We start from the raw sequence: 26,985 nt of genomic DNA, 5'->3' as shown, positions 1-26,985 counted from the left end.
ATGGAGTTCTGATAATTCACCATCAGATTAATGATCTTCTTTTGATGTTATTTATGGATTTGAATTCAAAGAACTAATGCAACTGTCAAATTTTAACGTTTGTATTCGAGTGAGAAAGAAAGGGTGCAGAGTGTTCTCCGTTTCTGTTTTTTTCAGATTTATTAAAATAGTGTGTGTTTGGGAATTGTTTTAAAACAATCCTTGATGTTGTCATGCACATTGACACTGGATTTTCTCGTATGGGTTCCAACACCAATCCATCTCTGTGTCTGTGCTCCTCTGAAGTGCTGTGAATCAGGACTCATGCTTAGTTTCAGAGTGCATTTGGGAGCAGTACTACAATACAGAAGCCATTAAAAACTGACCAGTGTTAAACAAACATCAGAGGATGTTATAAATTGGATTAAACAAATCTCAGACAAAGGGCATTAAGGAGAAGACTAGGCCTGCTGCATGTATGTCTGTTGTTTCTTTCAATATCAATTGTCTCCGGCCAGGAGTAAACAGAGGAGATATATTAAACAGTTCATCCAGACAATGCATGTGTGTGCTTGGTGCGTGTGTGTTTTGAGTGTGTGTGCGTGCGTGTGTGATTCTGTATTTGCTCAAACATTGGGAGGCCTTTACTGGCTGTTATACTGTATAACAGTAGAAAAGTAAACTGATTTGGCTGTGATCAACAATCAATATCATGATAAGTATAACAGTTAGAATAAGAATTATCATGATCAAGCTAAACTTGTTATAGATAAAGGCCCACGCTGTTGATGCTGAGGTTTGTTCTTTGACTTGTGTAATGATATTGCAGGGCAGCGAGGATTTAATGTGTTTGTCCATGTGAGTCTCTAAGGGCTCACAAAGGGCCGCCAGGCACAGACATTAAAAAGGCCCCCATCACCCCACCTACATAAGAGTTATACCCTCAGACTGAAAGACACAACATTTTGTTTCTCTTTGAGTTTGTTATACATTTCTTTGTGTCTTGTGTTTCCAGTATATTTTGCTCGATGATGGCAGAGGGTCTCCCTGACTCCTCTGGCCTGATATGCTCATTCTGTTACCGAACCCCTGTCTCTCTTCAGGCCCTATACTCAAGGTTCTCCTCTGTGGACTTTGTCATACATGTTCATTGCCAGACAAAACCTCTCCTTAACATCTCTCCTCGTGCACACACACATCGACTCTACTGGAGACCCGAAGTTAATATAGCATATCATCCAGGACTGTGGTTTCATTATATAATGTCAGTGACCATTTTGCAGCCCTGAAATGCCTCAGTTCAGGTATGGAGGCCATATGGTGCATATGTATTTCCTTTTTAACCCTTGTTGCTCCTTGATTCTGACCTGCTCTCACTAAGCTGCTATGTTGCCCCTTGAAATACATTTTTATACCCATTGGTATTCCTTAGCTGTTGATGGTTTTACTGCCTTGCTCATTACTTGTTCTGTGGGGAAAGCAGCAGTAGCTGGTGAATGACCCCGCCAAGCAGGAAATGAGTTTAGGGAAATAGGAAGTTGTTGTGGTAACTGAAGTGTTTGATGATGTCCAGCAGTACCGGTTGGCGTGTGTGTCCCTGCACTCCATTGTGTTGGGTGTGTGCAAATTTGTGTCCCGTCTGCATGTGTGTGTATTATAAACTGGTTTCCTCTTTGTGTGTGTGTGTGTATGTGTGTGTGTGCATATTATTGTTCTGGAATATATCAGTGCCTTGTTGAAACATTTGGAGCCAAGAGTTTTGCCAACATACTGTATTTAGAGCAGCAGCCCGACAGCTCCGTTGTACTGGGACTGTGAGTGACCATGTGTGTGTGAGTGAGTGAGTGATTTGGACTGAATGTAATAACAATTGTGCGAAGCTGAAATGGAGCAAAGACCAGTTCTGAGAAAGTAATGAAGGGATAAAAAAAAGAAGAAAGAAGGTGAGAGAAAAGGAACGTTTCCTTTTTTGGAGACTGGAGTTTGGCTCATTTTACCCACAATGCACTTTCTTTTTTCTGACATTAAATTGTTCGGGGAGAATGCGTTCACAAGAACAGTGTGTCCACAACATTCAGGTGTGGGATGCATGCAGGAAGCAGGATGTGACGTATAAATGTCCTGCGGAAATCCGCTGCGGAGATTGCATGTTTTTGTTAACGGCACGCGACACCGGATTCTTATCCTCAGAAGCTCTTAAATGTCATTTTCCCTCCAAAGTGACATTTTTGTCCTGGTCTTCTACTAGTATTCCTCTACTTTCTAACCGCTATTTGTCCAGTTACGCATCCCTCTGTGCGTTAAAAACACATCTACTTGCTCACTGGGAATATCCTGAAAAATCTCATTGCTGTAATCTCAGATGGGCTCACTCGGACATTCTACTAGAGGACTGGCAGGAGAAGATCTGACTCAGACCTTTACATTCTCACATACAGCCCCGTTGGGTAATTTTATGTGCTGAGTTCAGTGCACGTCTCAAAGCAGCTTACATTTCCCTAAATGTTGAGGTCCTCTTGCTGGAACCAATTTCCTGGATTAAAAAAAAATATTAGCATGAATTTAAATGTGAAAAATCAAATTTAAGACATGTACTATGTGAGAAACTGTAGTAACATGGAGCAACAGTGATTGACAATTCAGGATTATCACAATGGATCATAAAACAAGTAGAAGAAATGATCATTGGATTTTTTTTAACTTTTCCTGCAGCATCTTCCCCTGAAGGAGTGTTCACCAGCTCAGTTTGTCCTGTCAGGGCAAACCCTTCTCCGATATAGAACAGGTCCTCCTTCACAGCAGCAGCTCAACAGACAGGTTCAAACAAATAGTGCTGTAAATTATTACTAACTGCTGTTTGTTGAAAAAAGTCCAACCAGATACACACATTGTTTTTTCCTCTGTGCGATGAATGAGTGTGTCTGCGTGTTCATGAGCTTCCCCTCACTGTTTAAGTGTTTTTCACTTAAGCAGGCAGCAGGAATGCCTGTCTTTCCTTCTGCTCTTGTTTCATAACAGTCACAGTCTTCAACTTCACAAAAGAGCTGACGACTCCCAGGGACTCATGTGTGTCATACATTACTGGCTTTATTTTAATATAGCATCATTTGATTTCTCTACTCGAAACAAAAGCAAATTTCTTAAAGCATTTCATTACAAAGAGTATACATTTTTTTTTCTCTAGACCCCAATATTTTATGCAAAAAAACTCTCAAATACATCAGTGTTTCATTCTGTCTTATACAGACAGCCACTTCATAATTTAGTAATACTGTCTAAAATTAGCATGATTCCTACCTAAATGTGGCTATAGGATGAAAGTAAATTTAATAAAAGCAAGAATCTGTTCAGTCATTCACTGCCAAACTTTAGTGCTGGCAGTCAGTGGTGCAGACATAGTTTAGTCTGAATTCAAAAGAATACAGAGACATTAATGTGCTTGTATGGACTTCCTGCAGGACTTGAGCAAACGGCAGCTGTCGATGCACCGTACTCTTCATTCTATCTTAAAAGGTGATTCAGAGACATATGAAATCATTTGTCTTTGTGGATCCTGTTGATGGAGCCAGTGCAGGTTTATGGAAAGGATGCTTTTGAAGGAGTTCTAATGGTAGAGAGGGAGAAAGAAACTCAGATGTTTGTGCTCTCCTCTGAATGGACTAGGTCTAAAAGTCCAGTGTTTACAGCTTCCAGATTTATCACCGACTTTGTTTTATCAGGCCACCCACGTGGAATCAAATACTTTCCCTCTGTCCGGTCTTTCTCTTTAACTTCCCTTTTACAAGCCCCACTCCTCCCCACATGGAGCCATGCTGTGGAGGAAATGTAAAGCTAGAGATGTGGAGATATTGCATCAGTTGACTGGATTGCTGTTTCACTTTTAAGTGACTGTGGTATTCGTTGGCCTAAAAGCTACTTTTGTCCAAAGGTGTGACTGCGAAACGTTTAAACACATTACAGGGAGGAAATGGTTCTCCATCAAGTGAATGATTGTGGTCTGGCCATATGGGCAATGATGGAATGTTTCTGCACATAAAGATTATTGCAGCAGACTTTTTCATCCATAAGTCGCAGTAATGCGTGAGGTGGTTGTTTTTTTACTTGATTAAATCATCTATGGTAAAATACTCTGGTTTTATGTACCTGGGTGGGCTTGTACTTGAAAAACTGACTATTTTACTTTTATCGTTGCATTGACTTGAGGCCTGTACAGTCTGATCGAGCTGTTATTCTAAACAAATTAAGAAAAAAGAAGTGCCCCAGATATTGTGAGGGTCCAAAAGAACCATCAGAATTCCTGCCACATCGAACTCTATTCTTAAGCTTTCAGAAAAAAAACATGGCAACCTCCTAGAGAGGACCTGCTCCTGATGTAAATATAAAGTATTTAAATGCAAAGAGCCCGTTCTAGGGTAAAGAAAACAAGTTGGATTATTTTATATTCAATTTCTGCGAATAGATCCCTTTCAGCCCAAATCTTACACACAGAACCTTTAAGCGAAGGAAGGAGCTTATGCAATAAACAACTTGCCCCTTTGACTCATCACACACAGGATATAGTGTGGGTGGGTGCAGGATGTTGGTTTTTTGATCAGGTAAAGGTCAATGCAGATTAAGTGAAGTCCAGAAAGTGAGTGATGCGGAGAGAGCTAAAAGTTGAAAGAGGAGATGAAAGGATGAGGATGTGATCTGTTCTGGTTAAATGTCACCAGGATTCAGCAGATGAGAAGGAAGAGGTTGGATGGAGTGGAGCTTCAGAAGGTCACACTGACAGACTCTGACCGTTTTGACTTTACGTTGTGCTGGTACCAAAAGCTCAAAGGGATGGATCACTGTGCTGAGAGACTGACTGTAGTCTGGAGCTGTGTGTGTTTTTTTCGCTATGGTTTCTGTTCCTATGTAGTGAAGGTCCCAAGAGTTCAGAACAGTTATGGAGACGGGCACACAAACAGAAACACACAGAAAACCCTAGAGAATTGCATCTGTGTGTGAGGAGCTGATTTTAGAGACACTTTTGATAGATTAACAACCACAAATAACTGTGTTTTTATGGCTTACATTTCGTGAGAGTGCAGTGCAGTTTATTGTTTCCTGCTTAGCAACTCTTTTAACTCTATCGCGATGGTCATAATGTAGCTGGTGCCTACAGCTAGCTCGCCTAGCTTAGCATACAGACTGGAAACAGCCTTTGGGGCTTACAGTGGGTAACATAAGCTAACTTCCAACTACAAACAAATAAATAGTCCAGGAACTTCCTAGCATATAAAACTCAGATTATTGATTCATCTGTTGATGGATATTTTGAATAATCAATTATTAAAGCGGTAAAAACACAAAATGTAAATTTGATCCTTTCCATCAGTTTTTTCGAAAACACAATGTTCTCGTCTTCTGGTGCAACGCTCCTCTGTAGGCTATGTATTGAAACTCCGCATAAACAACCGATTACAATTTCGCACGTATTTTACAAATGTCCTCCTCTTGATCTCTAGTTCAAACCATCTTTGGATAAATATCTATTTGTACTTGGGATTTTTTTCCTTTTAGTTTAGTCTGTGTCGTATTTGCTAACATTATGCGCTGGAGTTTATTGCCTGTACTACAGCCAGCCACTAGGGGGTGATCAAGTGGTTTTGGCTTCACTTTCGTGAGTTGTCATATCTTCCATCTTCATATAATCATTTATTTGTGCTGAGACATATAAGCTTTTCAAGTAGCATACAATTTAGCTTAGTATGTATTTAGCAGTACTCTGATTTTAATTGTTCTGTTTTTAATACTTGTATAAATTTCCAGGCCTTGTATGTGTTGTCCAGGTTTTTAATATTGAGGAAAATAAACTCGGCTGAAATGTCGTGTCATTGTAAACATACTGTTCCATCTGGTTTCTCACAGTGGTAGTAAAGCGTCTGTGGGAAAACAGCCCTGGAGATCCTCGTCCTTGCTCTGTGACAGTTGAAATATAATACAATCTTTAACTTTTCCCTTCAAAGGTTAGACCCTTTTTTTTTTTTTTATGCACTGAAGCACAGCAGTGGAAAGTCCTGAGGATTTAAGCGCGTGAACAGCAGCTTTTCAGGTTCTTCTTTCTTCTTTTCCCTCTTTAACCCTCACTTCTCGTCCCAGTCGCTCCCCTCCTGACTGTCCTGACTTTCTCTCTCTCTCCTCACCCCGTCTGTGCGGATCCACCCAGTGTAATTACAGAGCACTTTGCTTATGTAAGGAAAGTCTCTTCTGAAACAGCACTTTCTAGCAGGGCTGCTATTTCAGCTCTTTTGTGTGCCCATGCAGATTTCTTCTTGATGAAAGTGAGCATGTTTGTGTGCGACATGAAGAATGAGTTACAGCCTCACCTGGTTCTTCCACTGCTTTGGAAAGGGGGTCATCTGTTAAAAATTGTTGATGTGTGCGCCGTAAATATAAACTAAGGTGAAGTCTCGGCAGGGTTTCTCCAGGTCATGTTGGTCTCCTATAGTTTTCTGTCTGAGTCATACATCTGCAGTCCACGTGGACACAGAGATGTCTCATGTGAGAATTCCAGGTCTCGATTTGTTTGATGATTCGCCTCATGTGGGGCTTCATTATTGTCCTATACGTGGAATCATTACGTCTATAATTACGGTGAGTGATGATGTTTTTGGGAAACAAAAGAAAATCAAACAGAATCTACTGCCACAAAAATACTATAAATCCAAAAGTATACTTTTCAGATAGACGCATAGAAAAAGTGAAGAAATGACAACTCGCAGGTCATATTAACACAGCAGCTCACACAGGTCCTGTTCAGATCTGGTATTAACATCCGTCCTCAGAGATCCGGTCACAAGTGGTCAGCTCTAAGTTTAGTAGCTCACATCTGGCATTGAAGTTTTTCTCAATGTGTCTCCTGTGACCACTTGTTACCTGATCTAATTTTCCCACTCTATATGCAAATTATCATGTGTTTGTTTGTGTGTGTGTGTGTGTGTGAGTGTGGGCAATGCTACCGTACACCATTTTTTGTATTTTCGTTCTAATTTTGAAAAAGCTACAACTCCTTTTTTTTTAAATATATTATAGTCTCTGGCAATTTTGTTTTACATTCTGTTTATTTTTCCCTGACAATCAAGAATCTATCCATCTATCCAACAACCCCCCCCCATCTTATTTACACCCAGGATATGCGTTGTCAAGTAGTATATCGATGTTGTAAAAACTCCATGAATAGGGCATATACATCTCAACATAAAATGATGATATTACTCCTCTCTTAATTAAATTTTTGCTAATGCTGAGTATATTGTTATTCAGGTTAAGTTCTAGTAAAAAAAATGCTGTTTACAACATTGTCTTATTAAAACTCATCGGCTTTATCGGGTTAATATCATAAAATCAGTATCCATGTAAACAAAGTCGGTGTTGACACTGGGAGGTGACCACAAACAAATCAACATATGGACAATGAGAAGCGTAAAGATTAGTTTGATTCTTTGTGAAGGACGTCAGCTGAGTAGGCGGTTCTTGGCCCAGGGTGCGTTTGTTAATACCAGGTCTGAGCGGGGTCACAACAGAATAGGTTCATTAGTTTTTCGTGTGTCAGCATTTAACAACGGGGACTGTGTGCACTTTGCCAATGGGTATGGTAAAAGCTGTGCATAATATTTGACAAAGTTTAAAAATGCATTGGATATCCAAAACTGTTGGGTCTTTGAGAACAAAAGCAATATTGTTATCGTATAATATCAGTCAAATGACACAACACTGACATACACATACTCAAGCACAGGATTGTTCGTGCGCATGCTGGGTTTCTCCTTAAGTCATGAACTTATTCTGATTATCATTTACGTCTGACAACGTCACTCACACAATGGTACAACTGTGTCATTTGTGGACTGTATAGCCTAGCATAGTTTCCTGCGTGGTCGGACACACACACACACACACACACTAACACACTCTACAGAGGGCCGACTTGGCCGTTCGCTCTTATTCTCTCACTTGTTGTTTGTCACCCAGAGAAACATGACAGTAGAAATATTTTGCTTCTTCTTCCTCCCTTCTCCGTTCTTGTCCTCGTCTTCCTCTCACCCGCTCCCCCATTCGTCTTATGGCATCAGTCCGTCGGTTTGGATCATGCTCTAGTTGTCAGTTGAGAAACTCTCGTCAAAATGGGAATGAGAGGCGCTGGAAGAGTCGGAGTGTCGTTCCCGAGTGGCTGCTGGGGTCTCGGATTAAGGCGCAGGGCGAGGAGGAAGATGAGCGGAGGAGAGAGAGGAGCGCCGCGAAGGCCAAAGTGTCCTCACAGGCAGGTGGAGTCGGTCCTTGGTGTTTTTGTGTGGAGTGTATGCGATATCGTTTACGACTATTGTTTGAGGGTTTAGCAATGAGTTTAATATTTTAACCAAAAAATGCAATTCTAATATAAGGTACAAATATGTTTTGCTGTGTGTGTGGTAATTATTGTGCCAATATGACACCATTAGTTTACATATCTGTGACTATCGAGATACTTTGAAGATTAAAACATATTAACTATATTTATTGAGTTGCAGATCTTTAGTTTCCTTTTGTTAGGAATCGCTCACTCAAAATGAAATATCATAAAAAAGATTTTAAACGCTACATTAAAAGTATATTTCAAAGCTTTAATAACAATAATTTTAAAAGCTATAATAATAAAGGTATATTTTATAATGTCTCTTAACAATGCTTGATCAAAAGCCAGATGGAATAACCGCTGAACACTTGGTCTTATCGAGTCTAACTGATTTGTATTTTTTAAATTCCGAAAAATCCCCAAAGAGCAACACATTATTATCCCTTCCTGCCTCCACACAGGTGAACATTAAGAAGCTTAATCTTCTTGGATGCTGCCAAACCTTTGAACGCAAAACATTTTTGTTGCAAGATGAGTTCACAAAATCCTGTGAGTCAGCCTGAAAGTATGTTGACCTTACCTCAACCTGATAAAACTTGGACGTGTGAATTAGAGTGAGAAGGAGGAAGGATTAGGTGTTTGAGAGATTGAGTGTGTGTGTGTGTACACCAACAACTTTGATGCCAAATAATATTTTTGATGAGATGAGAGGTCCATTCTAGCCCGCCCTTCCTCCACCTGTCTCTTTCTCTCGTCTGTGTCTTTTCCAATATGTCCTCTTGTCAGTCCCTCTATCTCTGTAGTGGCTTGTCGACAGATAGCGATCTATAAGTCTGTGGGAAATTTTGAGTTTTTAACAAGCTCATTCAAACACAGGCCTATCAGCATCGATATAACAACTGTTTGGCTGTTGAGCCTTTAAACCTGTGGATGTTCCTCTTTGGATTATAACATGTGATTCTTTATTTCACATTTATTTTAAATGCAAAGATTAGACAAAAGTAGTGTAACAGTGTTGAAGTGCAGTGATTCAACGGTGTGTGCGAACTAAACTGGGTTTCAGTGCGAATTTATTTATATAGATAAGAAGCAATTAAATTTGACTTGAGTCAAACTGTCACACACATCATGTTTCCCATGATTCTCTGCTTTTGTTTTGGATTGTTTGCATGTGGTGAGGAGTTAAAGTGTTGCTGTGAGTTTAAACGGGTGTTTCTCTTTAAACCTTTTTAAAACACAGTTTGAGAATACATTTTATTGATAGTTTAGGTTCTCTGAAACATGTTTTACAGTACTTTAAATCAAGAACATAACAGTATTGCTCATCAAGAGCTTCAGTTAATGTTCACATCTAATCTCTCGGAGTTGTACAGGAGTACGTAGGCGACTAAACCTGCTTGTGTTCACAAAAGGTGATGTCAGTAACTCTGACTGAGGCTCGACTGTTGGTGTACGTTTAGTCTCAGTTCTGTGTCAGTGTTAAAGAATGGTCTGTCTGTGCCTGTTATTATTCTACTGTAGGAAAAAAACAACACTCTGGCTATTTGGTATTTCTTTAAACCGATCCCAATTGTCTATGGCAGCACTAGGACAAGGGTGTAAAGACTGTGGAGCTGCTAAACAGTCTCAGGGTGGAACTTGCACAGGGGTTGTCAATTACTGTCATTAAAAGGGATGTATGTTGACTGTATGATTGCATGATTCAAATCTTAGTCAATCTGTCTGTTTTCAGTGTGTAGCAACAGGTATTTTGAAAAGTGTAACAGGTTGGAAATGTAGGGGGATGTAATGTAATGCCATCTGAAATGGATTTCCCAGGCAGTGGCAGATTTGGATGTCTTCTAAATCAGGGGCCAAAAATAAGTTTCCATGAACGATCCCTGATTCAGTGAGTTGCACATTCAAGTCATTCCTTGTTTACTGTCACCTCTATTTTTTTTAGCAAAGACAAACATCAGATTTATTTAGAAAATGTTTCCTTTTTCACGCGCATGGTGTTCTTCATAAAGAGCGTAGAAAATAAAAAAATTGTTATTGTTATAATTGTTACTAAGTTACCATTTTTTAAGGGCTGCTGACAGGACACGGGCATTCCAGGGGCCAATCAGATTTCAGCTGGGGCCGGTGCTGCCGACCCCCCCCTAGCTCCACCCCTTGATCCACCCCTAGTCCCAGGTCTGCTGATCTCCTGAGAGTTTCATTCACCACAGTCTTGAGCAGCAATTCTTCAGTGACAGAAAAGTCTCAGATAAGCACCGATGTGGTATCGATTGTCGACTTCCTCAAGAGAAAAACAATCTGTTACACAACTTTTCGCCAATATTTGCCTGAATACTTGTTACTCTTCACGCCTCTAAATTCTATTAAACTCAAAATGCAGAGGAAAGGTCTCTCCAGTTGGCGAGCAGATGTGGTGTTGGAATTGCTGACACTCATTCAGGGTTTCTTTGGGATCTTAAAAAGTCAAAATTTACCTTGTTGAAACCTGCAGAAACCCTGTTGGTCAGAGAATAAATTTCAGGACTGAAACTGGTAAACTGTTTCCAGTTACGTGTCTTGCCAGGCTTTGCTAGCAGGCCCTTTAAATTATGAATTTTTTTTTGTGTCTGAGACAGTGTGTGTATGTGCTGACCTGCTGTCCCTTGGCCGTCTCTCGCTCATTTATCCAGCGGTGTGGACATTTAGCCAACTATAACAGCGGTAATCACTATGGCAATGATGAGAGTTAATGATGATTGCCATTATCTGTTGATTGTGTGTGTACGTGTGAGCGTGTGCGTGTGTGTCTGTGTGTGTTTGAAGGGTTCATACAAAGGCTCCATCACCCAGTGACAGCCAGGGGTTGTGGGTAATCGGGTCAGTTTTTCCCTCAAACAATGTCGTCCTTCTTCACTCCTCAATAGGCTTCTTATTTCAAACCAGGCCTTGACTTTTTTCTTCCCTTCAAACATTTTTATTCAGCAGTTGGCATTTTCGATTGTGCGGCTATGAAATGTTATTGTGAAAGGACGAGAGATTATTTAGGGTTCACACAGAGATGCCATTCACGTTAAACATCACCGGAGCATATTTTCTTGCCGAAATGTCAGGCCAGGCCTAAATCTCAGTCACTGATATCCAGTGAAATAACAACACAAGCATTGTTTTCTTTTACCATGTAGGGATGTAAGAAACCAGCCCGCAGCAACATCTCAGGCTCCAAAACCAATAGTTCATCAGTCACAGGTGAAGTGGGAACACATGCCAGTTGACCTGACACTTTTTTTTATCAAGCTCATTATAGCTTTCATTGTCATTATGTCGCACGTTATCTTCACACGTCACATTTCACATAATTTCGGTGCTGCTGCAACCATCGGTGAACAGCTACAAGGTTGTGAATGAAAGCAGAGCAGACAAAACACTCATGATTACAGACGCCAGCTCCTAAAAATAGTCCCCAATCTGACCTCGAAGTGAAAAACTCTCTTATGAGGTTTTAAGGGAGTCTTGCCTCCTTGTTAGTCATCAGATGAGTTTTTCTTTCTTCATGTAGGCTTTTTGCACTTCCTGTTTTTTTCTTATATCATCATCTTCTCTTCTCTGAATCCCTTGTTTACTTCTGAGTCCTCTCCTCAGCCTGGTAATAAGGCTGACTGCCATTTTGTTTCATCATTCAGTGTGACACCGTGTTCGTGTGAAGATGGAATTCTGCTTCCATAAAGCTTGAGTGCTTCTGCAAACTTACTCAAACTACACTAGTGTAATGCATCCACAGGCATTAGCATATTGCCTTTAATTTTGCCGCCTATGTTATCAGGTTAGAGCAGCCACACTGCCCGCATTAGATGTGCTGCTCTTGTAGGAGTCTCGCCTATTTTCTCTGTGTGCTGGGTATGGTCGTACAAAATTTGTAAAAACGTTTTTATATGCAGTCAGTGCTTCCGACATTGATCAGGTTAACTGTACAAGTGCCTCTACAGTAAAATAAAAGTAAAGGCTGTTGCAGCATAAATGAGTCACAGTTGAATAATCCTCTCAAAGCCTTTTTTTAACCCAGCATGTGATCCATGTGGCAGCCTATCACTGTTCACGTTCATATACAGACTTCAGAAACATATTCTTTATATTGGAAAAGTTGCGGTATTGCCTTTTAATTTGAAAAATGTGTGCAGAGGTGAAAACAGCATGGATCCTGCCTTTTAAGGAGCTATTCTGTGTTATCCCTCTGTCAGGAGCCATAATTGTCTTCATTGAGAGGGCAGGGCAGGAAGTGGGTTTGGGGGAGGCTTTTTTTTTTTGACCATCAAACGTGCAGTCACACACACACAGACACACAAATACACACACTGCCATCCATGTCAAAGCAACAACACAGAAAAGACAGTGGGGGGAGCTTTTTTAAACTAACTCTATGCAAGTCTTGTTTTGGCTCGAACGATGGTCACCCCCATGTGTATTTATTGTTGTCCATGGCAACTGTGTATGTGGGATTGGTGTGTGTGATACTGTAGGAATCGGAATGTGGTGACATCAGAGGGTCTAGTTTCTGTTTGAGAGAGGAGAAGAAGAAGGATGAGGAAAGGAATAAGTTTGACACCATAAAACAAGCTTTTGTCTTGTCCACACTATTCTGGTCACCCCATCAGTCTCTTTGCTCTTTATATGTTTATCCCCCATCTTTTCCACCCACTGAGATCATGGCTTCAACGTCGGTGTCGCTTGCTTTCTTTCTGACCCCGTCTACGTCTTTCTCCTTCTGTCTCCTTCACCTCTCTCGCTCTATTTTTATCCCCTCTCCCACTGAGCTCACATCTGGATCTTATTGACAGAGTGAACAGCCCTTCAGCCGTAAAAGAACCTCTGGACTTTCTGTGTGTGTGTGTGTGTGTGTGTGTGTGTGTGTGTGTGTGTGTGTGTGTGTGTGTGGGTGTGGGTGTGGGTGTGGGTGTGGGTGTGTGTGTGTGTGTGTGTGTGTGTGTGTGTGTGTGTGTGTGTGTGTGTGTGTGTGTGTATTTGTGTGTGTGTATTTGTGTGTACTTGGTATAAGCGTGGCACATAAACACCACTGGATTGACAGGAGATTTCACCAAACCACTCATGCATTCACACGTAGTGTAGGAAAGTTCAGCAGCAGCCACAACACGACTATTTGCTGTAAAATGTTTTTTTCAGGAGCAATGTCGGTGTATTTTTTTCGGAATCCATTTACAGGCTCTCACGAGGAACTTAGTAAAATATGAACAAGCATAAATATCAACAAACTTTTCCTTAAGAACAGCTTTAAATTTAATCTTCCATATGAAGGAATATTTCCTCTGTACCGGTTGAAAATGTGATCAAACAGGTTGTGTTCTTAGTTAAAGACATTAGATTCTCAGTCATCTAGGTTTTGTATCTTCAGGAGTTGTTCATCTTTACAACTGGAACAAAAGGCTTCTTCAGTTCCAACGGACTAAATGGTGGTTCAGGGATTTAACCTGATCTGTACCTATGTTGAGTCGTTATGTTAAACAGGCATATTGATGAAGGACAGGTTATACTTATTCAAAATTTTCCTTGTTTCTTATTCCTCTCTCAAATCCTTTTTAATTTGCTCAATTGAGCTCGTATTGGTGGACTAATACACATGTTACACCACAGTTGCTTTGCATTTGATGCCTGGAGTAGATCTGCAAAACGTTATAGTGTTTGAGTTTGAAAACAGTCACTGCACATCAACATACATCTAATTCGGCATCTTATAGTCAGCTGGATGTTAATAGAAAGCTTTGTTTGAAATATTGCCCTTCATTGTATGGTTATTCCTGTTACTCTGGAACAATGGTCTCGCAAAGCGTGGAACAATATTGATGAGAATGTTGCACTGTACCAAGTGTGTGATTATGCATAGTTTGTTTTTCTGAAACCACTAAGCTAAAATGAGCCGTGCACTTAAAGTTTTGGATTGTCTTCACAATCTTATTGAAGATCCAGAACAAATAATCTCACTTTTAACTCTGACCAATAAGTATACGCCAGATAATATTATATCAAAGCTTCGGTTGAATGTCTGATTGTATTGTGGGGATACAGCACTGAGCCTCCTATCCAATGCAATTATTGTGATTAATTTGGCTACATTAAATATAGTTGTCAGGAACTGTTCTGTCCCACAAATGTAAACTATGTTTAGCTTTGCCACAGCGCCCCCTTGGGGCAGTTCAGGTGTGTGTTGTGCCGGGGTCAGGGAGTGATTCCCACGGAAGTGATGTAAAGTTAGTTTTTCTGGTTTGTTTATAGACGGCAGCTCATAAGTTGTGTCACCCTTCTGCGGCTAACGCATTTTCTTTTTACAAATATCAATAAAGTTCGCTAAAAATACCTACCGAGGACTTCTTTGATTGTTTAAGCTGGCTGGATAGCTAGCGGCCGCGCTAGCGAGACCTGCTCAGGAACCATACAAACACATGAGGCGCACATTTTACATTCTTAAATATAATTTGTGTCATCCACAAAAATATTTTTCTCTTGTTGGCCATTTCAAGCTATCAACTAGGATGTCTGCTCTAGATTTAATTATTTGAAAAGCTTGAGTTTCGTCATCGTCTTGTCAGCAGTCTGAAAACCCAGTTCTACTCTGGGTCAACAGACGCATGTCTCCTGTCATGTAGAGACTCGTGGTGAATCATAAATCTGACAACCGCCTCCGGTGCTGACGTCTCTCTGTTCATTGCCGTCTGAGGTGAGCAGCCTCCAGGGTCGACACCAAACCTCTTGACCTCTCTTCGCTCACCTCTCTCTCACCTCTGTGGCAGTTTAACGCTACATGTGTTAACCGGGCAGAGTATAACAGACAGTTACATGACAGCCTCTTATCTTATGGTGACGGGCTGCAGCGTGTGAGACACTCTTTAACAGCGAGACAGTGATTTGACTGTCAGTTTAAAAAGGGGGGATGAAACAGCATGGACAAGACTCAGTGAGAATCATAACTCATGCCACATGAACATCAGCCTCATCGCTGTGGTCCAATTCAGGGGTCTGTTGAGGATTTCCTATTTGTGTCACCTGCTTGCAGCTTTTCCCGCCCTTACTTTTGCATCATTACCTACTTTGAGCTTCTACATTTACTGCAGCTTAACTACCCAGACACTTAGCTTTTCTTGCCTCATCACCAACATGCAATTAATCCTGGGATATGTTGTAACCGAGATGGGTCCCCCTGTTGCATCCTTTGTTGTGCCAGACTAGCACCGCCACTGTGACGCAATCTGTCTTCAAATGCAGCCACTGAAGGAGGCGGCCCCTGAATTGAGACACAGTGTCAGTGGTGGTTCATAGAGTTGTAGATTTATTTGTGTTGGCTACACTATTTGTTAACCAGTAAGGGTAGTGATTGAGCAGCTTGTGAGTGTTTGTGTGTGTATTTATGCATGTTCATATGGTGGTGTGGAGATTTTTTCTTTTTTGAAACCATCCTTGTGAAGACACCTAAAAATCAGTCCTCACAGTTTCAAATGTTGGTTTAGGGTCAAGGGTCATGCTGAGATTTGATTTAGGGTTAGAGTTGTGATAGGCATTTAGTCATGGTGGTAAGGTCAGGGTAAGGGGCTAGGAAATGTATTATATAAATGAGCGTCCTCACAACTAGGGTAAAAGAAGTAGTGTGTGTGTGCTCTATTATTAGGTAGAGGAATGGTGCAGGCCTGGGAATGTTGTCCTCTTCAGAAAAACAAACTTCTCTCCCCCTCTGTTCCCCTCTCTCTTTCCATGCTCTTCATGCGAGATGGGAAAGACATGATGGGGAGGGAAAGATAAGGGTGAGGAAGATGGCATGAGAGAGGATGAGAGAAGGGAGGAGCCGGTCTTTTCCTTCTTGCAGAAAAACAAAAACAGTGCTTCACTCTCATCTTATCCTCAGTCTTTTTAAAGTTATGATATAGATCTATCATCCATTCAAGGGCATAGGCAAAAATGCTCTAAAAATACACATAGCTGCATTTAATTATTGACTTGTCGACAGCATGGCATCAGAAATATGTGACTCCATATACGTACACAAATTAATACGGATTTAATCTTAATACTTTTGAGGACGCTAGGCTTGAGGCAAATTCTTTGGGTAAGGCTAAACTAAGGTAATGGTTAGGTGTGGCTGACATATCTAGTTGTGTTAGGCATGGCTAGATTAATCTCCCAGGGGGCATCAAGGAAAAAAACTTGTTCATACTATTGACCTCCATTGTACATGGTCAGTTTCCCTGAAATTTCTAACTGTTCAAAACACCCATATATCCAGATGAATACATTAATTTGGTGAGACAGCGAGGTAAGAGAGTGCCTCGGTTGGGTTGATTGCCTTCCTTATCTGTTTACCTGTACTTAAAAAATCCACATATACCTGCTATTGTTGGTGGAAAAGAGGTTTAGCTCGATTGACAGAACATTAATTGTCAATAATTGTGTAATTGATTTATCGTTTTTTGTCCTGAATTTACCATCAACTTTCTAATTGTGTAGCTTAGCTAGTTTAATAGTTGTCTGTGTTTATAAGTTCAACATCTTAAACAAAATTAATAGTAGTCAGTTTGTAACATACACTGAAAAACCAACATTGAATTTGATCAATAGAAAAAGAAAATAATTGTGGGATGTATTGATAATACATAACATCCAGAACACGGAACGGTTGGCTGTAGTTCTGCTATGATGCCTGAGGTTTTCTGTGTCTAAGACACTCTTCCAGACAAGCATAAAATTGGGTCTATATTATACTTCAGTGATTAGAATCCTAAAAAATTCTTTTTTATTTAACAAATTATGTAGAAACAAATAATATGCGGTAAGCCTGGCTTTAGTGTCTCTTGGATTCTGGGAAATAATTCTGTTAGTGCTATTATGGTATTGTTATCAATTACAAGTAACCACAGATTGTACTGAAGGTTGTGTGTGTGTCTGTGTCTGTGTCTGTGTGTGTCTGTGTGTGTCTGTGTGTGCGCGCACTCATGCAGACATGCTACCTGGATTCATGCATTCCAGTCCTTTGGGTTCAGGCCAGAACATTCTGGGAAGCAGGCCGATGCCACAAGGAGGGAGGTGAAGATTAAATGATGGCTTCTTATAATTCCTTCCATTCTGAGGCACAGATCCCAGGGGTTATTTTTGTCCCTTCTGAGTAGCCTTAGCCATAAACAGGCTGATTGTGATGTAATCTTTTTTCCTCCTCTCCTCCTCCTCCTCATCTGTCCCTGTTACTGCTCTTTTAAAATATTAAATTAAATTAATCTTGAAATATGCCCTGTGTCACATGAGACTGAGGATAAAACCTTGTTTTTTCTGCCATGTTGTCAAAACCCAAGACTTCTGCAGGAAGCCTTTGTGGAAAAGTAAACATCAATGATTTTTTTCCTAGTAATATATATTAATCTTTGTGTAAAATACATTTTACTGTGTGCATGTAGATGCTATCACAGTGTCACAGTGTCTAAAGAGTGGATGTCGGTGTGAGGACTTTAGGAAAGTTGTTAAACTGGGCGTCAGTGTAGAAATGGCAAGGAACATTTAGTTTGAGTTTAGTCAGCGTGCGTTCGCTGATCTAATCGCTCCCAGTGAGAGCAACACTGGGATTGAGCCCGTATCACACACACACACACACACACACACACACACACACACACACACACACACACACACACACACACACACACACACACATGCAGACACACACGCAACACTGCCATATAAGGAGAGAGCAAGAAGGAATCGGGCAGGGTTGAAACAGGGGGTCTCTTTTCTTCTCTCCCTCTTTTTTCTCCCATTTTCTCTCACTATCCTGAAGTTCACTGGCTCTCTCTCTCTCTCTCTCTCTCTCTCTCTCTCTCACTCTCTCTCTCTCTCTCTCTCTCCCTCTCTTTATCTTTCGTTTCAGTTTTCTCTCTCATCCCGCTCCTCGCTCTCCCGTACTTCGAAACCGTCTCTCTTTCTCTCAGAGGACGGTCCACACTCAGTTTTCGGAAAAGCTCTCTCTGTCCCATTTAAGCCTTTTTGCTTCCTCATTGACTTTACCCATGAGTACACATTAACTAAACTGCTCAAATAGACCATTGATATTTACCCAGTCCAAACACATGGTGCCCAGGAGTGTAAGGCCATTAGAAAATACGTCAGAATCTAGAGTTTAAACAAACAAAGTAGCACTTCCACTGATACAATGCAACAAATTCAGTTATATTTACTGTGTGGCTGTTGTTCTCACTTTATTGTTATTCACTGTTTTGTGCAGATATTTTATGTCTCAAAATGTTTTTTAGAGATTGACCCCTGCAGCCGGCCCCATGTGATTTGACATTGCATGGGTTTTCATTGGTTTGGCTCGACCAGCGAGTTGTAAACCACTTTCTGCATTTGAGCAGCTGATATCAGTATTTGGCAACATGAGGTTCATATTGGAAACCAGCGATACTTGGGCTTGATAGTTGATTCAGTGTCGTCTGTCTGTGTAATGTACGTCTGAAAGGCCTGTTTTTTGTTTGCGTTATTGATCCCTTGTGTTGGTTTGTTGGTATAAAATTTGTCTGTATCCTTGTCCTCGTCTGTGTGTGTCTGTGTGTATCTGTGTGTGTGTGTGTGTCGTTATTTCTTCCCGTGGAGCCTCTGGGACCCACAGCGTGTTTACGAGGAGGCAGAAAGTTCAGTGAGACACTGTTGGTGAATATTTTGACAAGGCAGTGGTTAATGTGTACAGTAAAAATGACAGAGAGCACCCCCTGTGGCTTGTGTGTGTGTGTGTGTGTGTGTGTGTGTGGGTGTGGGTGTGTGGGTGGGTGGGTGGGTGGGTGGGTGAATGAGCGTGGGTCTTTGTTTGTGTGGGTATGTGCTGTTGTGGAATGTAACGGTTTCATTTGAGCAGTTATAAACGGATCCCCTTCCTGGGAGTATCCGGTATCTGTGTGTTTAGTGTGATGTGTGTTGTGTGTTGTGTGTGAGTGGATAAAGAAAACGTTATCCATTTTTTTTTGTTCTGTCCCACTGGGGGCACAACTCATCGGAGGATAGTCCTCAGTCAGGTCCTCGTCTGTTCACATGGACCATGAGCACAAAGCAGCTCTTTATTTTCTGACATTCCCCTTTCAGCACATATCTTTATGTATGCAGCCTCGGCCTATATGTGCTGGTTTGACCTGTAACATTTGTCTTTGTTGCACGAAAAAGCTAGAGGGATGAAAAGTGTTAAGTTTCGAATAATTGATGTGACAAGGATATTACTCTGCTTCATCTAATGAACCGGTACTCATTTAAAATCAACTCGCTAGTTAGCTAGTTGCTAAGGTGCTCTAAGACGCTGAGAGCCTGCTGCTGTTAGCCATACTAGCAGCATGGCTGTAGAGATGGCGATATCATTCAGTCAGTTATTCCACCACCACCGATGAAATGTGTCAACAGCAACTTGCTAGATTACCATAATATGTTGTAAAAATGTTTATGTTCCACAGAGGGTGAATTGCAATGACTTCTCCTATAGTGCCACCTGGAGGTTGACATTTGTTGTTTTAAAGTATGTTCTGGAAATTATTTACTTAGTTTGAGGCATAAGCTGTATCCAAGCTCAGCAGCTGTATCCTTTGGAGGGCTCGGTCTACTCCGCAAAGGCCAATGCGAAAATCAGACAGGTCTATGCAAGATTTCGTATTTGACTCACCAGCTTGTCCTACCTGTACCTTTGCATTGTTAGCTACCTTAAGCAGATAGCTAGCTTGTAGAGCTTTTTCACCGGCGCACAATGAATCGTGGGACAGGGTCGCCAGAGAAGAATCCCTGGTTGTGTTGCTTTGGAATGGAATAGCGCATTTGTTAGCCACTTTTGAAGGAGCATTCAGAATGGGACAGCCCCGTCGTTACATCGTGACACAGTCGATCTTTAAATGCAGCACGTTAGCATGTTTGGAATTGGCACAGCAAGTGAAAACGCTGAATGTGCTACCCGCCACCAGCATGTGAGCAATGTAACTTTAGCACGTTGTAGCACGTTACCTTTCTGATGAGCATAACCATAGCCGTAGCTTTTACTGAATCTTTAAAAGCTACATATCCGACCGCTTTTGAGAACTGGATCACTACGTCTCAGTGATTCAGGAAGGCCAGGACCACGATACCTTGAATTTGGAAACCTTTCAAACTTATTTGACCCGTTTAACTGCTGCAATACTGAGTTGACTTACTTACTCTTCTGGTCTGCCTTTCTACTTGGACCTCCATGATGGGGCCAGATGTTGTTTGGTGATCTGTGATTGTGAAGCTTCTGCCGTGTTATACACTGCAGGGTAAATGTTTATGTGTGAGTGTAGGTGTTAATCATGAGTTGTTCTGTGTTGCCTGGTTTGTCTTTCTCCATTCATGCTTTTTCTTCCATTCAGATGTTTCTGTGGCAACCAGCGTTACATAGCAACTAACCAGCCAATAACAGAGCTTGCTCCATCCTTCCCTCGCCCCCAGTTCACCTGCCCTCCTGTCCGAGCTGGAAGAGTCTCACAGGAGTCGCCCCGCAGCCCTCTGTCATTAGACTGAGCTGTCACTGACCCGTAATTCCCTTCTAGGGAAAAGCTACAACGTAGCTGCTGATCCTGCAGTGTAGCAAAAGCTTTTACATTGGGAAATTGCAGCAGCAACAGAAAGGTAAAAACATGTTCTCTTTGCCGTGGGCGGTGATGGCCTCCAAGCTGCCATGGGGCTTTCCCTGAGCTGAATAGAGGCAACAACTTACAACACCTTTCATTCCACAAAATCAAACTGTTTGTCGCCCAGCATTTTATTCTGCTAACACACAAAGAGGTGCAGGTTTATGAATGGGCTCAACTTCCTGGATCACCTCAGGAAATACTTGTGAGCTCTTGAGATCAGTGCACTCTGAACTTACTTTCTCAGAGAGTGAGTGAAGTTTCCAGGTGTGAAAGCCCATGCAGTCCAAGCATGAGGCATCATGCTAAAAATGATTTATTTTTCTCAGAGTGAGTGTTTGTGATAAAGGACTAAACTTTGAGAGAAACCTTTCTGAATCAAATGCAGCTAAATTGATCTCTCTCCCTTTTTCACATCTGTGTCTTGATACTATATGTCTCCACCCAGTTACACCCTCTCATGAGATCTGCCCTTGTTCTGTAGCTTTATATCACTCGTGCGTGTGTGCGTGCGTGCGTGCGTGCGTGTGTGTGTGATTCTCAGACCTCATCATTTGACTACAGATTAGCTCTTTAGCTGCCTGCGGTGCACAAACATGGGACACAAATTCTTTTGCGTCCCAGCGTTTGTGGCATTCCATAAATCTACTCATAACGACTCCATGTTCTCCGACACCATTTTTCTGGAAAAGTTCAGCTCGATTCAACCCTGCCATTGTTTTGATTACGCAAAGCTGTAATACGACTCTTTATTGTATCATTTATTGTAGCTTTACTCACTGACAAACCCATATATGCAAGCACACACACAATAATGCACACATGCAAGGTTTTTAGGCAATGAGGGGTCAGGAATTTCGAAGAAAGAGGGATAAAGAGGGGAAATAGAGAGAAGGAGGGATATGGGGCAGGATGAGGGGGTCTGGTCGGAGGGAGAAAGAGAGAGATAAGGGAACTTTGAGTTAAAAAGATGAGAGAAAAAGGTATGCAGTTTAAATTCCTGTTACTTTTTGATATCACTATAACTCCTTCTCCATCCCAGATCATCTTTTAAACTCATCCCTTCTTTCCCACTATGTCGCGACTGTGTACTTCTTTCCTGGGAATGTCTCTTCAGGTTCCCTATATTACGTCCCTATGCCTCCCGAAAATCACCGGTGTGCTGTGGCGTTTATTTTCCAGATTTTCTGAGTGTGAGAGACATTAGAGGTTATCTAGAAAATGAGCAGAGAGAAGGAGGAAAAGAGATGGCACAGGGCGGCAGAAAGGACAGATTGGTGGGAGAGGCAGAGACACAGAGAAGGTATTTCCGGAGCATTGCTGGGGTTAAGACTCGTCTCCATGTGGCTGATGGCTATCTCTGGGAACCCATTGCATTGTGGGATGGGTTGCTGGACAGGAAGTGGATGGGATGTCAGATTACTGGCTGGAAATGGAGGACATGGGACGGAGAGTGAATCCAAGGCTCCTCCTGGTGTGTCACTGTGGTGCTGTGTGGATCTGGTATTACAATTCATGTGAAGACACAAAGGACAGTGAACTTTGTTGAATTACATGCTCATGTAATTTAATGGAAGCTGTTTCTGTTCTTTTAGCAAGGTTCCTATTTATTTCCTCTGTATGTGAGTTTGTGTGTGGAGGAATAGTGTTCTTGGAAGCCATCTGTGTGTGGCTTTGTGCACATGTATTTTAGCCCAAGTGCCAATCGTGTCCTTGCCTCTGCCTCACCTCTTGGGGACAAAGGATCTTTTCACAGACCATGTATCTCTCTCTCTCTCTAGCTCCCAAACACACACAGACACACACACATAAACCTAAGCATGTGCACACGCTCGCACACATACACAGATCCACACAATCCCGTATGGGCGTATTTGGAGAGCAAGTAGATCTGGTTACCGGTGCGTTCTCTCTCTCTCATACTCATACGCACACACACACACACACACACACACACACACACACACACACACACACACACACACACACACACACACACACACACACACACACACACACACACACACACACACACACACACACACACACACACACACACACACACACACACACACACACACACACACACACACAGAGTTTGATAGCAGGTGTTGTTTACGCTGCTGTCTGTTCTGACCTGAAGACAAACTGAGGGAAGTGCCTGAAACCAAAGCTACTGTTTTTTCATAATCTTGTGGCAGGAAGAAAAAAAAAAACACACTCTTGTCATTATATTTTCATTATGACTTCTGCCCCCTAGTGGCTAATGTTAATGTAAACATACAGGATAATGCATGCTAAACTGTAACATTTAGTTATTACTTTAGTCAGTCTAAAACTAATTTCTATTCATTATTGCATTATTTTAGCATATTAAAGATACATGAGCGGTCATCCTAACCTCTCATGCTGAAGACAGTGGGGGAATCATCTTTTTCTTGGGATTGTCTGTCATTTTCTTGCTACTCAGTACTGACATGGGAGGCAAACAAAGCTCTGTACACCTGGAGCACATGCAAGCAAGCAAACACACACACACACACACAAAAGACATGTGGTGCTTGTTCATGGACAATTTCTATTTTGATGTGCCATTATTCCATCTTTAAGTGTGATGTGTGATACATAGCATACTTATAATTGTTCTAGTGTGTCTGTGACTTCCGAGGACATTACAATAATTTCCTGGAGACGAACACTAACCTTAAAAATAGTTACCACTTGTCTAACTCTAAACTTGACCTAACCTTCACCCGAACCCTAAACTTAAACCTAGCCTTAAAACATGATTCATACCTGGACCACACACACAGAGGCTCAGATGGTACAGGCTGAATACATGCACAGGTGTGTGGTGCAAAATCTGTTTTGATCTGTTTGGGCAGTCATGCGTCCATCTCTCCTCATGTTACTCTCCCTTTCTCTTTCCCTCTCTCTCTCCTTCACACACACAGACACCTGTGGACCAGTGGGTGTGTTGACAGGTGTCATCAGTCCTTCTACATATTTATGTACCTCCCGCCCCCACACTGACTCAGTCTTTACGGTGCGATATTGGCTCGGAGTGGGTGATACAGATGTCACATCAGCTGTCATTTAGCAGCAACAAACACTGACACGGGCAGGCAGGGTGGCTGCTGAGCAAGAATTAAACCACACACACATTTCTGTGCAGGGCGGGGAGGAAGTAGGGAGTTCGACCACGGCTGCAAATTCAGCTCATGTGTGATCTGCACCATATGGGCCGTCTGGCATGGTCCTCCAGTGTGGTTATTTATACGTTGTTGTTGACTGCAGGAGTCCACAACCATCAGGCTCTCGGATGGTTATTAGAGGATTGAAGGTAGTTATCAGGCAGCAGGTTTATTATCTGGTGAATGTTTGGACTGAAAAGGAAGTTGTGAGCCTTGCTCTAATAATCCACAGTTGAAGGAGGAGGGGATCTTCAGCTGCTCGTGCAGTTTGTTTTTGGGCTGAACTGGTTTGTGTGTTAGGAGCCGTGAGCTGATAACTCATCCAGGGAGAACACTTCATCATCAGGCTGCTGCTGCAAAGGCTCATGTACACACACAGACACACACAAATACACACTCATAATTGCTTTTTTCCTCTTCGCTATCTCGCAGCTGCAGTAGTCCAGAACTAAACAGGAAATGCTAAAGACGTGAGCATTTTGGAGTTGCTATGGAAACGAGATGCAATGGATGTTGTTGTAACTGATCAGGTGATGATTGGTGATGACTTCTGCGCGCTCATGTAACTCAAAGGATAAATCTGGTGATATTCTATATTGATTTTTGTGTCGGGAAAAACCTCATTAAAGGAACAGAGCCAGTATGGAATCAGTCTTATTAACATGTAATGTCAGTGTAGTTAAGTGTGTCTCTGCCATAGTTGTCCTAAAACTTAATGTCACAATGTTGCACTTGCTCGACATTTTCCTTCATTGTAATGACCACAGGTGCTGTAGTTTATCCCACATGCTGCTGTAAATACTTACTAGTCGGGGAAAAAAAGTGTGTTAATCTACAGCTGAAAATACTCAACACAACAAATACATAATATATTCTGTTCAGCACGTTTTCTCAAACTGCAGTACCCTGCTCTAATGAAACTAGGGTTTTTTGACAGAGAAAATGTACGCAAAATAGGTAAACTAGTAAGGATAGAAACACTAATAAAGATCTACAAGAACGAAATAATTTGTTCCTACTTTAAACTTTGAAAAATTAGCGTTAGTGCTTGATACAGCAATATTTATTTAGTTTTATTTGTGTTATTAAAGCATATTTAGACAGTATTTATTACTTATTAAATTGAACGACTGAATTGCCTCTTTGCACACTATTGTTTACAATATACAGGATTTCTTGACCTGCACGTCATGTTGCTTATTCTCCTTCTTACTTCTCACGTGTTATTGTACCGTACAGTCCGGACCATCCACCGCTAATAATTTATGTATTTTGGTACTATTCCTTTTCATATTTGTTCAGTTTTTGTTGTTGTCTTCATCCTTATAGCTGCGTGTCTAGTTCTATGTAAGCACACTGAGAGCAATGTAAAGCCAGAATCAAATCCCTTGGCCAATAAAGCCAATTCTGATTCAATTCAGATTTTAAAAGCAGTTTGTGAAACAGAAAAGAAAACAGATGTATTGCCCACATGTACATATTAAAAGTGTCTGTGCTCAAACTCCAAACATGCCGGAGAGATTGTCTCTCTGATCTCTGTCACCAGACCTTCAAAACCGTCTTATTGTTTCTATGGCAGCGAGGATTAAAGGCCAATTTCCTGCCACGAGGTCGACCTTTAAATGTCCTTTAGTGACCTTTCTCTCTGTTGTCACCATCTGATCTCTGCTGGAGAGAAAGAGCCTAAGTCTGTCTGTGTTTAACTGCTCGCTACCGGCTGCAGAGGAAGACAAAAGCTGCCCCGAGTTTAACTTCACAATGAAGTACAACGTGTTACAAAACCATCTGCGGTGTGTCTGTTAAGTTATTACACCACAATTCTTAGTGTTTGTCGTTGTTTTGGCCAAAACTCTAAAATTGTACATATCTAGAAATGCTCTGTATTAGGTTGGTCGACGTCAGATCACTTGACGTCTTCGATGTGTGTTAATATTTCATGGTGCAGGGAATTTTTAAAAGCCACAGTTGCTTCTCTCACTCGGCTCTTAAGCAGTTTAGCTCAAACCCTCCTTGTGCTGTCTTTTACTTCTGACACTTCTTCATTAAAACGGCATTTTTTAGTTTCTCTCTGAACCACCCAGGCAGTGCCCACTGTCACTGATTTGCACACACACGTGCACAACATTTTTCAATGTGTTTCCTCACGTGTGTGTCTGTGTGTGTGTGTGTGTGCGTGTGTTTGCTTACTGCCTGTTAATGGACTGCAGCGCTGCACATAATTTATGAATTCGTAAAGGCCTGTACTGGCTGCTCTGTTTGTTTTGGACCATTAACTTTATGGCACAATGCAGCTGTTAACAGGAACAGGGAAAGTTGCCTTTCAGATGTTTTTTTATTGTAAATATATGATAACATCCGAAGTTTGATCAAACATAAGTGAAGGCATGAAACCATTTCTTCTCAAATAAAGCCAAGAGTCAAATCTTGGCTATTAGCCTGCCAGAGCAACATGGTCTTTCACTGCTAGGTTGCTTAGAGTATCTCATATTTCATATTTTCAATCACTTAGAACAAATTTAATGGATTTTACCATGTCTCTGTTTTCTCAGTTTTTAAATAAAGAAAGAAGAAAAGTAAAGTCAAATTTCTACTGGTCAGAAAACCCACTAACATCTGCTTTCGTCTACAATGAGAATGGATACAATTGTCAATCACTGCCGGGACAACAGCCGTACACTTGGGTTTTTATCGGCTAGGTTATCGTGTAAGTTTCACTTCCTCCTTCTGTTCTTTTGCTCTTATCTAATCACTCACACATAGAACTGATCTTTATAAAAACCTGCTGAATTCATATTAATATACCAGGATAAACGGGGCG

At 41.4% G+C, this 26,985-nt stretch overlaps 1 protein-coding gene across 1 annotated transcript in view; it reads left to right on the top strand.

The window, feature by feature from the left end:
* Window positions 1-26,985, top strand: part of LOC133003959 (rho guanine nucleotide exchange factor 17-like) — a 59,867-nt gene that overhangs the window by 5,703 nt on the left and 27,179 nt on the right. The window lies entirely within an intron of this gene.

The sequence above is a fragment of the Limanda limanda genome, chromosome 6 (assembly GCF_963576545.1).
Source record: "Limanda limanda chromosome 6, fLimLim1.1, whole genome shotgun sequence".
Lineage (NCBI taxonomy): Eukaryota > Metazoa > Chordata > Actinopteri > Pleuronectiformes > Pleuronectidae > Limanda > Limanda limanda.
The sequence above is the reverse complement of the archived record's forward strand: the minus strand, read 5'-3'. Positions and strand labels throughout refer to the sequence as shown.